The sequence below is a fragment of the Herpailurus yagouaroundi genome, unplaced genomic scaffold (genome assembly GCF_014898765.1).
Source record: "Herpailurus yagouaroundi ecotype Mexico unplaced genomic scaffold, PumYag 139, whole genome shotgun sequence".
In the NCBI taxonomy this organism is placed as follows: Eukaryota; Metazoa; Chordata; class Mammalia; order Carnivora; family Felidae; genus Herpailurus; species Herpailurus yagouaroundi.
In genome coordinates this window covers 3,374,174-3,387,887 of record NW_024412394.1, presented here as the reverse complement: position 1 = coordinate 3,387,887, position 13,714 = coordinate 3,374,174, and the positions used below count along the sequence as shown (strand labels likewise).

General features: G+C 38.9%; 1 protein-coding gene across 1 annotated transcript in view; it reads right to left on the bottom strand.

The window, feature by feature from the left end:
* Positions 1-13,708, bottom strand: part of KCTD20 (potassium channel tetramerization domain containing 20) — a 35,804-nt gene extending 22,096 nt beyond the window's left edge. Inside the window, exon 1 of the mRNA XM_040473340.1 lies at positions 13,630-13,708. The gene's annotated coding sequence lies outside the window, so the exon portion shown is untranslated. The remainder of the gene's footprint in view (positions 1-13,629) is intronic.
* Positions 13,709-13,714: the final 6 nt, after the last annotated feature.

Below are 13,714 nucleotides of genomic sequence, written 5' to 3'. Positions count from 1 at the left end.
CTGCTTCCGATTCTGTGTCTCCCTCTCTCTCTGCCCCTCCCCCATTCATGCTCTGTCTCTCTCTGTCCCAAAAATAAATAAAAAACGTTGAAAAAAAAATTTTTTTTAAAATAAAAGTAAAACCTAAGTTTACTTCAGCTATTTTAACACATACAAATACATTATATGGATTAAAGATAGATTATGCAGTCTAGGTTAATATTGCAGCTACACCAGAAGACTGCTTCTGTGCAGAAAAAGAATTTATGATACTGTACTTCTTGAATACTGGTCAGTACATGCCCTTCTTATATACTCTCCCTATGAGCCTATGCAACTGTTTAACCCCTAGTAAACATCAACCCTTCTCCCCTAACTGCTTTATCTTGTTTAGATTTCTTTTTTAATTTTTTTTTAATGTTTGTTTATTTTTGACAGAGAGAGAGCGAGCATGAGCAGGGGAGGGGCAAAGAGGGAGGGAGACACAGAATCTGAAGCAGGCTCCAGGCTCTGAGCTGTCAGCACAGAGCCCGACATGGGGCTCGAACTCACAGATTGCGAGATCATGACTTGAGCCGAAGTCGGACGCTCAACTGACTGAGCCACCCAGGCGCCCCTTGTTTAGATTTCTTTTCAAAGAACTGATGCTATAAAATGTTTTCCCATTTACCATACCATTTCTTCACAAAGTCTCAAATTAAGGGAAGCTATATTTAACCATACCCTATCCTGCCTCTCCTGTATTTGCCAGCAAGTGCTTTGAAGCTAGACTAAATAGTTTGGTTGGTGATTCCACCACTTATTAGCTACGTGAATCTGGGCACATGACTAACTTCTCTGAGATTCCATTTTCTCATCTGTAAATTAATAATACCATCTATTTGGAAGAGCTATTTTAGGGATCACAAATACTTCAGATCAAGTACGATCTGTGGCATATGTACGGTAAACACTGAAAAATTGTTAGCTGTTACTATTATTCATATATTCAAACCTAGCTTCAAGTTTATAAAAATCATACTCATAAAAGTTTTAATCTCTGCTTGTTTCTCCTTTCTTGCATTATTACCTAGATACCACATTATCCCTCATCTCAATTCCAATACTAACAACCCCTTTATTTATCTGTGTATCCATATTTTTTTGTTAAGTACTGGATTCTGAATATGTCTGTTTGCAGAGGTAATGAAATTCATTTATGATTCCACTGGTAACTCTTAATTTCAAATATTTACCGATAACAGACATGTTATTTTTGTAAACCAAACCTGTAATTTTATAACTAAAACCTAGACAGCTTTCAAATGAATCTTTTGAATTGACTAAGCACTTTTATCAGCTAGGCTATTTTATTTTATTTATTTATTTATTTATTTATTTATTTATTTATTTATTTATTTTTCAACGTTTATTTATTTTTGGGACAGAGAGAGACAGAGCATGAACGGGGGAGGGGCAGAGAGAGAGGGAGACACAGAATCGGAAACAGGCTCCAGGCTCCGAGCCATCAGCCCAGAGCCTGACGCGGGGCTCGAACTCACGGACCGCGAGATCGTGACCTGGCTGAAGTCAGACGCTTAACCGACTGCGCCACCCAGGCGCCCCAAGCTAGGTTATTTTAATCTCTCAGAATTTAGAGAAGTTTCTGGTAACCTCTTCAGACTGTCAACAAATTAGCGAACATATATAGTCAGCATGTATTTACCAAACATCTACTGTGTGGAACACACATAACACTGTGCCAGCAAAAAGGGGCAAAGAACTGTGGGACACCTTCAGGGCTGATCCTAAGCTCCCATGCTGGTTAGGTGGGAATATGTGAAAAAGATAAATAAATTTAACTAATACATACAGAATAAGCGGTTCTAACCCTTGGTTTGATTGTCAGGCCTATCTTCCCAGAGTATATTAACATAGGCTCATTGTGGGGTCCAGCAGTTCGTAATTTTTTCTAAAAAGTCAACTTAGGCAGCTGTCATATGCATTTAGGTTTAGGGATCATAAAAGGCATAAAAATTCATATGAGAAAATCACCTCTAGCTGGTGTGCTTGGGGAAAGGAAGTCTTCATCCGACAAAATCTACACAGGGCTCTGAAGAGATTTTTTCCCCAGTTTTTGGACACTTCAAATCTTCAGGAAAATAGAAAAATCATTACAATCAGTACACAGGTGTATACCCCTCAGATTTACCAATGATCATCCTGCCTCATTGGGGTGCACTTTGCATTCCTTCCCCCTCCACAGATTTTCCAAATCACCTGAGAATTACAGATATCACACTTCATCCCTAATACTTCAGTATGCACAGTCTAAGAATTACAACATTCCCCTACAAAACACAACAGTACCATCTTCACATCTAAGAAAATGGACAATTCCATAATCTCAACACATAATCCATAATCAAATTTACTAATTTGGTTTCATATTTTCTTTTATAGACTTTTCTGGGGATCCATAATTAAGGCTTGTTTCTTGCATTTTTTTTTTAATGTTTTATTTATTTTTGAGAGAGAGAGAGAGAGAGAGCGAGCAAGAATCCTAAGCAGGCCCCAGGCTCTGAGCTGTCAGCACAGAGCCCAACACGGGGCTCAAACCCATGGACTGTGAAATCATGACCTGAGCCGTGCAGAAGCTTAACCAACTGAGCCACCCATGTGCCCCTAGTTGTTCCAAAATTTTTAATCTCGTATAGTCCCTCCCTCCATCTTTTTTTAAAATGAAATTTACATTTTAAAAGAGACTAGGTCAGTTCCAACATCCTGGATCTCACTGTTTCCACACAAGTAAAAAATTTTCTCCTATGTGTCTAAACAAGAATACTACATAGATGGCAGCTGTATCCTTCCAAATGCCACCACATTAGAGACATAATGCCACCATACCCTACTATGGGGAAAAGCTGGGCCACTTGGTTAAATGGTGACTATAGATCTCTCCCCGCTGTAAAGAGAGATGTAATACTCTATCTCCCAATAACCTTTCACCCAGTGGTTTTGGCAATCTACTGATGATTCTTGCCTGAGTCAGTTATTATATTTGGGACTACAAAATGAGGGCTAACTGTGTTGTTCCTCCTACATCTACTGTATAGCAGCCTTCCATGAAGTACAACTATGTCTACACTTTTCCTTTAGTTCTCCCTTTTAAGTATCATTATGAACTCAAAGATTTGTTTTAATCTAGTATAATAATCCATTACCATGATTTTTTTTAAATTGTCCCCAATTTTTGGGTTAAAGTGTCCCAAATATGGCTAATGGGGTTCTCTTCAAGCCACTGTCTGTCATTTTAACACAATTCTATTTGCTTTTGAGGCTACTTCTGGCATAAGATTTCTCCAAGCGCACCTTTTACCGTCTCTGCCCCAGACCTGGAATCAGCCACTTTGCCAGGAGCCTTTGTTCCTTTTAGTGGGCACTGGCATTTATAAATCAGGATCTGAGCACTAACTGTCCTCACAGCTACTGGGTTGTCACTGCTTCTAGGCCATTTCAGTAGATAAAGCTGGGGACTTTTTTGGTTTTTTTAAACAAGCAAGAATTTACACTGATACTTTCAACTCAAATTCAACACTATAGTTTTTCTTTATATTAGCATCTTTTCCCTTACAATGAAAATCTTGGTTCACAAACTAGTTTCAAAATTATAATATCAATATTATTACTCATGATAAACATACTAAGTTTTAAGTCTACTGGGGGGCAGTTCTTTTTGTCCTTTTGGCAATCTACTGATGATTCTTGCCTGATGTATTATCAGTATGATATGTTCAAGTTATTTTTTCTCTGTATGTCCTATAGGTTAGGTTTATTTCTCTCTACACTTACTATGTAAAACATTTACATGGTTTAAGTCACAGTGTTACAAGAAAGGAATGCTGAGAGAAGTGTTTTTCCCTTCCCTTTTCCCTCCAATCTTTCCCCATCTGTTCCCTACAGATAACCAGTTTTATTAATTTCTGTTTATCCTTCATGTTTCTCTTTGAAGAAATTAGGATAAAATGTGTATATACATATAAATTCTTAATTCCTCTTTTTCTTATACAAAAGATGGAACACCATAGCCAATCCTGTCCTTTGCTATTTTTACTTAACAATATATCCTGGAATTCACTCCAAAGGAGTGATTACAAACCATCCTCATTCTTTTTATTACTATGTAACACTCCACTCTGCAGATGTTAATATGTAGAACTTTGGTAGAGAAAAGAGGAAAGGGCAGGCCAGATAGTGCAGATGGCACAGAACAGGCAGGAAAGTAAAAGTGAACAAGGCTTTATTACTACATAAAATGGGGTGGGTGGGAGACTAATCAGGCTAGAGTGAAGGGTTAATGTGAAAGGGTGGGGAAATCAGGTTCACCATCATATCATACAACTCCAGGGAACCCCATGTATACCATCATCTAAGAAGCTATACAACGCACAACTTAGATGACTATATACATACTGGCCCTGGGGAAGCTGAAAAACAAGATGGAGCCAACTTATGGGGGCCTTGAATTATAAAGTAAAATAGAATTTTGTCTTGTAGCCAAAGTTTTTACTTATGGAAGGCTCATGTTCAATATGTTTGAAGATAAATGCTTCAAGATAAATACAGCCACAGATGGACTAGAATAGTTAAAAGAAGAGGCTATTGGAATTGTCTAAGTGTGAAATAACAGGATCTCAATAGGTTATTGTCAAGAAGGGTAGTACTTAAGACATAGTCCTCCCTTCATACAAAGAGCTTACAATCTAGTTGAGAAAAATCAAAACACGAGAGTTATACAATACAGAAAAGTGGCATTTCTGGAATAAGAGACCTAAGTGATTATATTGTCCAGTGGTTCTCAGGTCTAACTGATAATCAGAGTTACACAGAAGAAACTGTTAAAAACATATTCTTGGGCCCCATTCCCCAGAGATTCTGATTCAGTAAGTCTAGGGTAGGATCTGAGAATGAATTTTTAACAAGCTCCTCAGGTGATCCTGTAGACTAGCTATGTTTGGGAACAAATGATTTAGTATAATCTTTCATTTCATGGACGAGAGACTGAAGCACAACAATATTCTTTTTGAAGAATATTCTAGGAGACTTACAATAGAGAGTAAAGGGGTAGAGAGGCCTTTATAATCAGGACCAAAAACCCAAAGCTAAAAAAGAAGAGAAAGACACATGTGATTACAACCCCCCTCCCAAAAACAAAAAACTAAAAACTTTTGTATGGCAAGAGATCCTATAAAAAATTGATTTGAAAAATTGTATTTGCAACATACTACACAGAATTATCACAATATTCAATGAGGGGTTATAAAAATGCATGAAACTAACCCAACAGAAAAATGGGCAAAGGATGGAAAGAGAGACATACCCAAAAGAGAGCTGGTGAAGCTGTACTAATAGCCTACAAAATAGAATTTAAGGCAAAAAACCGCACAAGTTGGAGAAGACATAAAATTCAAAGACGTCTATTGGCAGAACCACTTCTGTTCCTCATTTCTTCTATCTTGGAAGAAAGCCACAATGAGAGAAGAGATGCAGGAGAGAAGAGGACATGCCAATTCCATGGAAAGGCTGGAGCTGATTCCTTCCCTTTTCTTTCCTTCTCCCCTATGAACTGCTGAGGCCAGGCTAACAGGCAGGCAGATAAAAGCACAACGACAGTAGTGACAAGATCATAATTGCTTGGACAGATTTTCCTGTCTTTTCTACCTGACACCCCCAATTTACTGCCCTCAGTACCTTTTTGTCAATATACCTTACGTCCAAGAACAGGTTTTATGCACAAAGAGGCTATATTATAGTTACTTGGATTTAAATTAAGACTTAACACCTTGTGTTCAACTTGTAACTAAGACTGCCCTTACTTTCTGTTACAAATTTATCAAGTTAAAAAAACTACTATACTGGAAACAAAAAGATTTAAACAATATAATAAAAAATCTATACTTACCACCCAGTTTAAAATACAAAATATGACAATACAGTTGAATCCCCTATAACCACTATCCTAAGTTTTGTGTTTCCATCAAAGATTTCAAACTATATCTACAATCTTAACGTATTTTCTTTTTTTGTTCTAGCACTTTGATTGCTTACCAAGCAAATCTTCAAGTAATGAAAAAACTGGTAAATCTAAAAAGTGAAACTGATGAATTCTAGTGTATCTCAAGAAGTTCTTAAATATTTCAACACTCTTTTCAAACAGCAAAGTTTTCTTACATCCTTAAATAATTGAATCTAAAACCTAATTACTCAAGAACACATTTTACATTAGGATCACAAATTAATCAGCTGAGGTTGTTCAATATGTCAAATTACTACAAGCCCTACATCTTAAGTACAGATGGCCATAAACTTTATTCACACATATCTCGTATCACATATGGTTCTAAGTCCTTTATAAATGTTATTTAATAGTCACAGAACTTTATGAAGTAGGTGCCATTATTACCCTCATTTTATAGGTGAGGAAACTGAGGAAGAAAGAGGCTAAGGAAAGTTCTCACAGTCACACAGCTAATAAACAGTGGAGCCAGGCTTCAAACCCAGGCTTCTGGCTTCACAGTCTACTGTTACCATCATGTTATGTTACCTCTGCTTATGGGGCTGATTTACTTCACGATTTCTACGTAAACTGTATAGGTGTAGAAATGTAATTCCAAGCCCAAGATCTACGGCTTTCGCATACAACCTTTCTGTGCCAATAATGGGCATATCTAGCACCTTTTCTGTTTAAATAGTTGCTAGGAGAGGACTTCTATATTACCTAAAAAATGGATAAATGAAATTCTGTCATTTCTACACACGGTGTTTCCATCTTTTGATTGGATTCAACGAGTTATGGTCATGCTAGTGACACCTTTATGCTAAGAACAATCCATGGCACATAACAGATCAGGCAAAGTCTATGACTCCTAAGAAAAAGCCAGTCAACATATTATAGAATCTCTGGGGTGAGTTCCCTAATGTCCAGGACACTCTTCTGCTTGCTAAAAACCTAAAATCCTATAAAGGAAGAGATACACAAGCTGTTAAAGATTACTTATACAAACTTCCAGGAAATATCAAAGCAATATGCTATTAGCAATAAGGTCTTGAAAAGAACAGTACAAGCCAGTGCAATTAAAAAATTTAAAGATGTATTAGTCAACAGAGTAGGCCATTTTTACAGGAAAAAGCTAAGTGTGTGTATGGCAAGAAAGTGTGTATATGAAGGTCTTGGGGACAGACCCATGGATCAGTACTGTAGCTATAGATCATGTTGAAAACTCTGGAGACAATCCAAAATCATTGTGTGAGAAGATGGTTCAAGGCCCAGTACCAATTAGTGTCAAAGTTTTCACTGAATACTTAGCAGAAATTATAACAGTGCAACACACACACACACACACACACACACACAAATTACTCCAGTTCAAAGACACTTGACACTGACCGAGACATCATCAATCTGCTAATAGCTTTTTAGGAAAAAGAAACACTAGCATATTAGATACATATGTGACTTTAATATACATCAGGATTTCAAAAATATCGAAATGTGAAGGATTACAGTATATGTTAGTGTTATGTTTTCTTGAGAAGGACTATCCTTTGTACCTAAGTTACACCTGTAATTCTTTTTTGATATTAAATGCTTTTTCTTTTATGAAAGAATGGTGACAGAAAATGATGGCCAGATTTCTTTTTAAATGGGCTTCCAATCTCTTCCCCCATAATTTTACCAATCATGAATCTCAAAAAATCTGGATCCCAATCACCTAGGACTAAAAAACACTTCTACCGGTTCAGTGTAACCTAACTAAAAATATCCAAAAATAAAAAGTCTCTTGGTTTGCTCACTCAAAAGCTGGAAAGCAATCCTTGGGGAAACATTTTTCTTCTTCTTGGGTTGAACCAAAGTCTGCTTTCCTCCCCACACCCACCATGTCTTCCATGCTTAGTTTTAGTCCTATCCCCTGGAATAATACACCCTTCAGAAAAATGGGTAAAGCAGAAAAAACAACTGCTTGAAGGCATCAAACAACTAGTAAGGGAGCCAAGACTAGACGGGAGAGAAGCTGTGATGGTCAGTTTCATATGTAAACTTGCTTAGCCTACAGTCCTAGGTCAATGAGACACTAATCTAGGTATTACTGTGAAAGTATGTGGCAGATGTGATTAAAGTCTATAATCACTTTAATTAAGGAAGATTATCCTAGATAATCTGAGTGGGCCTGATCCAGTCAACTGCAAGGCTGTAAGAGCAGAACTAAGGTTCTCTGAGAAAGAAGAAATTCAACTGTGGATTGCAGCCTCAACAGTTCAGAATTCCAACCTGCCCTTCCTGACGGCCACAATCCTATAGGCCAACTCCATGATAACTATCTTAACATATATGTGTATTTATATATAGATGGCATATATTATTGTCATGTATACACACAGAGAACCATAATCCATAACTAGAACCTTTCCATAAAGAAAACTCTAGGACCAAATGGCCTGACTAGCAAATTCTTCCACATCTTTAAGGAAGAAACTACAATAATCTTCTACAAACTCTTCCTGAGAACAGAAAAAGGAAGAATATTTTCCAATTCATCTTCTGAGGTTATTTTCTCTTATAAACATAAGCACAAAAATCCTGAACATTATTAAAAACAATCAAATCCAGATACATAAAAAGGGATAATACATTATAAGGTTGGCTTAACATTCTAAAATTAATATAAAAATATAATTTACCACATTAAAGACTAATAAGAAATGTTTTAGATTAATAACTAAAACAGCAGTAAACAGTATGATTTATTAGGTTTAAAAAAGGCAGGTTAGAATAAATATATTCATGGAAAAAAGACTGAACATATTAATTATTCTCCCTTAATTGTAGGCTCATCATATGTGTTTTTAAATTGTATTTTATTGAATACTCCTGAGTCTCTAAGATAAGTGTTATTACTTTTAAAATGGGAAAAAAGGAAAACATTCTCTGCAAAAACAGGGAACTCTTCAAGAAAATGTTTTTTTTAACGTTTATTTATTTTTGAGACAGAGCACGAATGGGGGAGGGGCAGAGAGAGAGGGAGACACAGAATCGGAAGCAGGCTCCAGGCTCCGAGCCATCAGCCCAGAGCCTGACGCGGGGCTCGAACTCACAGACCGAGAGATCGTGACCTGAGTTGAAGTCGGACGCTTAACTGACTGAGCCACCCAGGCGCCCCAGAACTTTTTTTTTTTTTAAGCTTAAGACAGTTTAAGAGAAAGAAAATATTACTACATAAGAGATTTTGAAATTTTTCAATTTAGATGAAAGAACAAATATGCTTACGAAACAAATAAGGAATTTATTAGGTTAAAATATGTGGAATAGTTTCTTAAGCAGATTATTTGACAGGATGACAATAATTTGCTTTAAATCCAAATGCAATGATTTCATGCAGAGGCATGTGTTTCTTAGGGTACTCAACTGCAAGCATGGTTCTAAGTAACGGGTGGAAGGTAGGATAGGTAGGCAGGCACAGGATAAAGGATGTTGCTTCAGCCCCGGGGCACTGGGTGCTCAACAATGAGGGCAATGGAGCAGTGTGATTACCTGGCATATAATTCTCTAAACAGACTGTTATGAGCTAAAAAATGTGTTCCCCTCAAAATTCTGATGTTGAAGTCCCAACTCCTAAATCCTCAGAATGTGAGTGTTTGGAAAGTAAGATTTTAAAGAGGTAATGAAGTCATTAGGGTGAAGTCATTAGTTCAGTATGACTTTTAAGAAGAGGACATGAAGAGACATACACAGAGGGAAGCCCACAGGAGACACAGTAAGAAACAACCATTTATAAGCCAAGGAGGGAGGGAGGCCTCCGAAGAAACCAATCCTGCAGACATCTTGATCTCAGATTTCCAGCCTCCAGAATTGTAGGAAAAAAATTTCTGTTGGTTAAGTTAGTCTGTGGTACTTTTTAGGTAGTCCTAGCAAACTTATATACAGAAACAACTGCAAAAATTCTATTTCATGCTCTACCACCAAAAAAGAGATTTAGAACAAACACATGGAAGGAATCTTAGATGATTTTATGGTAGACTGTGATCTTCATATAGAGCTATAGATCACTACCTGTTTTAAGGAAGTTAAATGTTCTTTTAATAATCTCAATAATATACTGCAACTTTGCTCTCTAATTTTAATAACAGTATTTCTCATTTGCATAGCATATACAATTTAAATTTTATTTGTATTTACTTCATCTGATCCTTACAACCTTCTCTATGAAACAAATAGAAACCAAACCCTCTGGTCCCAGTCACAGATCTTTGCACTATTTGTACCCAGTATTTTCTAAAATTTTAGCAAGGTTCCCCTGGTTTTAGTAAGAACAGAGATAAAATTTACATCTATACTTATCATAAAGCCTGAGTAGAAAGCACAATCTGAATCTAAAGAATACCTTGAAATAAAATTAAACAAACAAACAAACAAACAAAACCAAAGCCAACATTTATTTCCTGAGAATTTACTATGTGTCAGGCACAGTTCTAAGCTCTTTACATAAATTAATTCATCCCTAATAACCCTCTGAGGTAGGTACCTATGACAATCTCTATTTCAGGGACATAGAAACTGAGGAGTATTTTATACAAGTTAGTAAATAAAGGCGCCGGGATTTGAACCCAGGAAAGCCTGGCTTCAATTACCACATTCTTAACTACTACCCAATGAAGTGAGCATAAATCTTAATGCCTTTGGAGGCAGGCAGATTTAAGTCTGAACAGACTCTGGGCAAACTTAAGCTGTTTGTATCTTCGATTCCTTGACTATAAAATGGAGATAATACAAGAACGGATGTAAAAGCATTTAGTACAGTGTCTGGCACATAATAATGTCTAATTATTAAGCACTGGCTCTTCTAATTCTTTCATGAATATACAAGAACAATCCAGTAATATTTAACTTGGGGACTGCAAGCAAAAATATCAAAAGGTCCTCTTTTTGCATACATACCTCTTTCCTTCTACCTTCCAGAAATGCATATACTACCCCAATAACCTCATTTCCCTCATGAAAATATATTTAACCAGATTGTATCAGTTTTATATTCTGTCTCCCACAGAATATTTAGTAACTTTGATAAGGACAACAGTACAGTTATGTGACAACTTCAAAACATTCTGGACATTGCTCAAACATCTACTATTTAATGAAATTTCACCAATATCTTAAGCTTAACTGAATTTTTAAAAAAAAATACTAAGTTTGTAATGTCTTTGGGGAGTACAAGGGAACTTTTTGCTTTTATTTGAACTTTTACTACTTATTTCCAGCTTCAGAGTCCTTATTTTAGTACTCCCACTCTTCATGATTTGTATGTTTAGATCACATCCTCGTTCAATCTCCATTTTTCCAGAAAACACTACTTTTGTAGCCATGTGGAAGTCTTTCCATTTTCTTCACCTACTTATAACTGAATTTCTCTCAACCTTTTCCATTTTTGAAGCATTTGTCTTGAGATGATTCAGTGGAAGAACACTCAGCTAGGAGCCAGGAGTCCTTTCCTCTGCCACCTCATCGCTCAGATTCTTAACCTGAAAGATGAGGACTCCACTATGTAAGTTTGTAATAGGTTTCCTTAGATCTCAAAGCCTCTGATTTCCATGATTCTGGGTCTTCCCGCAAGAGGTCATTCAGCATTCCAACAACTTTCCTAAACTTTTTACTCCAGTTAGCCAAGTAGGGACAGGCATGGTCAGATTCAGGGGCAGAGGGAAGGCACGGTAATCAGGAAGCCCAGGGCTATAGAAGGAAAGACACTGACATTCTGTAAGCCAACAGAAAGAGATTAATGAGAGGAGACCAAAAAAAAGACACCAAAACCAGAAAAATGTCAAACCACCTAACTCTAACCTCACCCCTTCGTATCGATCTCAGGAGGATCTAAGAAACAGAAGAAGCTTTCAGGAGCACAGGTTACTCAGTCCTCATTTTCGTCTCCAGGGAGCAATGCAACTGTGTGCCATCTTTGCGATGTTGTTGCTCAAGTGGCCTCCTCCAGGGCTTTGCACAAAACAGGCATTACCTGGGTATCTGATGACTGAATTAGAGGTCAGCTGACCTGAAAGCCTTCATAAATGCTACCAGTACTGCTAGGTACCATGAACTCTGAGGACTCAAGGCCACAGGAATTACATGGCACTGGCTGCCCTGGTTCTAATGGTCAGACTGGGATGAGAAGATGTGGCCTAATGGTGTTGCTTAAATTCTGATGATACTCGAAGCAGCCCCCAGAAGGAAAAAGCACAGATTAATAGGCGCTGGCTATCTCTAACCCACCAAGGCAGTATCAGAATATGTATGGAAGTCATTTCCTACCCTGGTGTCAGAGTTCAAGAAAGCACTACCTTTTCTTAAGTTTCCCTCTGGAGAAGCCGGCTTCTTGGCTTAGGACTGGTGGGAGGGGAAGGGAGAGTAAATCAACAAAGGGGTAAGGGAGTTGGGCCGTTCTAAAAATTCTCAGGGCAGCCCCAAGGTGGTGTTTCTTAAAGTGTGGTATAACAGACCAAGGAAGGGGGTGCCTGCTTAAAGTGCAGTTTCAGGGACCCATCACAAATCTCTAGAACCCAAATTCTGGGAGTGGTACTGGCATTTTTATGAGCAAACTTACACTAGTGAACTATTGCCCCAGAATTGGGGGATGAGGGGGTGAGAGGGATTGGGGTGAGGTTCTTTGGACTCCGGATTCTCTACGTTCGACTACACCACTTTGTTTGGGGGGACCATTAAAAAAAAACCCTCCGTTTCGCAGGTTAACTAACGCAGCTGCAGCTAGTTGCTCAACAGCTAACGGGGGCACAATGTAAGGACCTGGAAAATGCATTTTCACGAACTGGTTAACCAGTTCCTCCACGGCCTTGTTTATCCCATTTTGTTTGTTCACTGGCTTCGTGTTTAAAAACAAACCGGCTCAACGCAGGAATTTTTCAATTAAGAATCACACAGTCCAAAATCGAAGAGATTTGTTGCTAGTGCAGAACGAGGCTTGTAAACCTGAAGTCGCTGCTATAAAGAGCATGGTTTCACTTGAAAGAAAAGATCACCCAGATGCTCTGCCCGGCGCTTCTGCACTCAGAGCTACTAACGAAAAGCAAGCGGCAGAGAAGACTCCGAAGCAGGGGTGGAGTGCGAGCAAAACGCACTCTCCGCTTCAGGCAGAGTTTGATAAGTGCGACCAACTACCTAATTTGTAAAGAGTTCGACTCACTGCCAGAAACCAACCCACCAACCAACAAAAACGCGTCTGCAAACGCGTTATCAGTAAACACTCGGGGCTTTATCGTCATTTCTCTGCCGGCGGGACGAAAGCACCACAGGCCTGCAGAAAACAGTCAAGTTACACTTCAGCTGTCCCCACGGCTGCGCTCGCGGTTTCCTGAGAAGGTGCCACCCCCTTCCGCGGACTGTAAGACTTTATCCTCCGCACGAAAACCGGCGCCCGAAACCCACTTGCGGACATTTTTCGTCCGGGGATTTCAGTCCCCCGCGGCCTTTCAATTGGGGTCCGACTCGGCGGGCGTCCGCCCGAGCGGCGGCCCGAGGAGATGCCTCCCTCCCCCCGCCACAAAGGCAGAGTCCGGGCCCTGCCCGCCGCCACACTCGCCCTACCGGGTGCCCGCGCCGCCACTTACCTGACGCTCCCGCCGCGCTCTCGCGCTCGGGGCCCGAACCCGCCCGGGAGGCGCGCGCGCACACCGCGCCGCGAGGAGCCGCCGC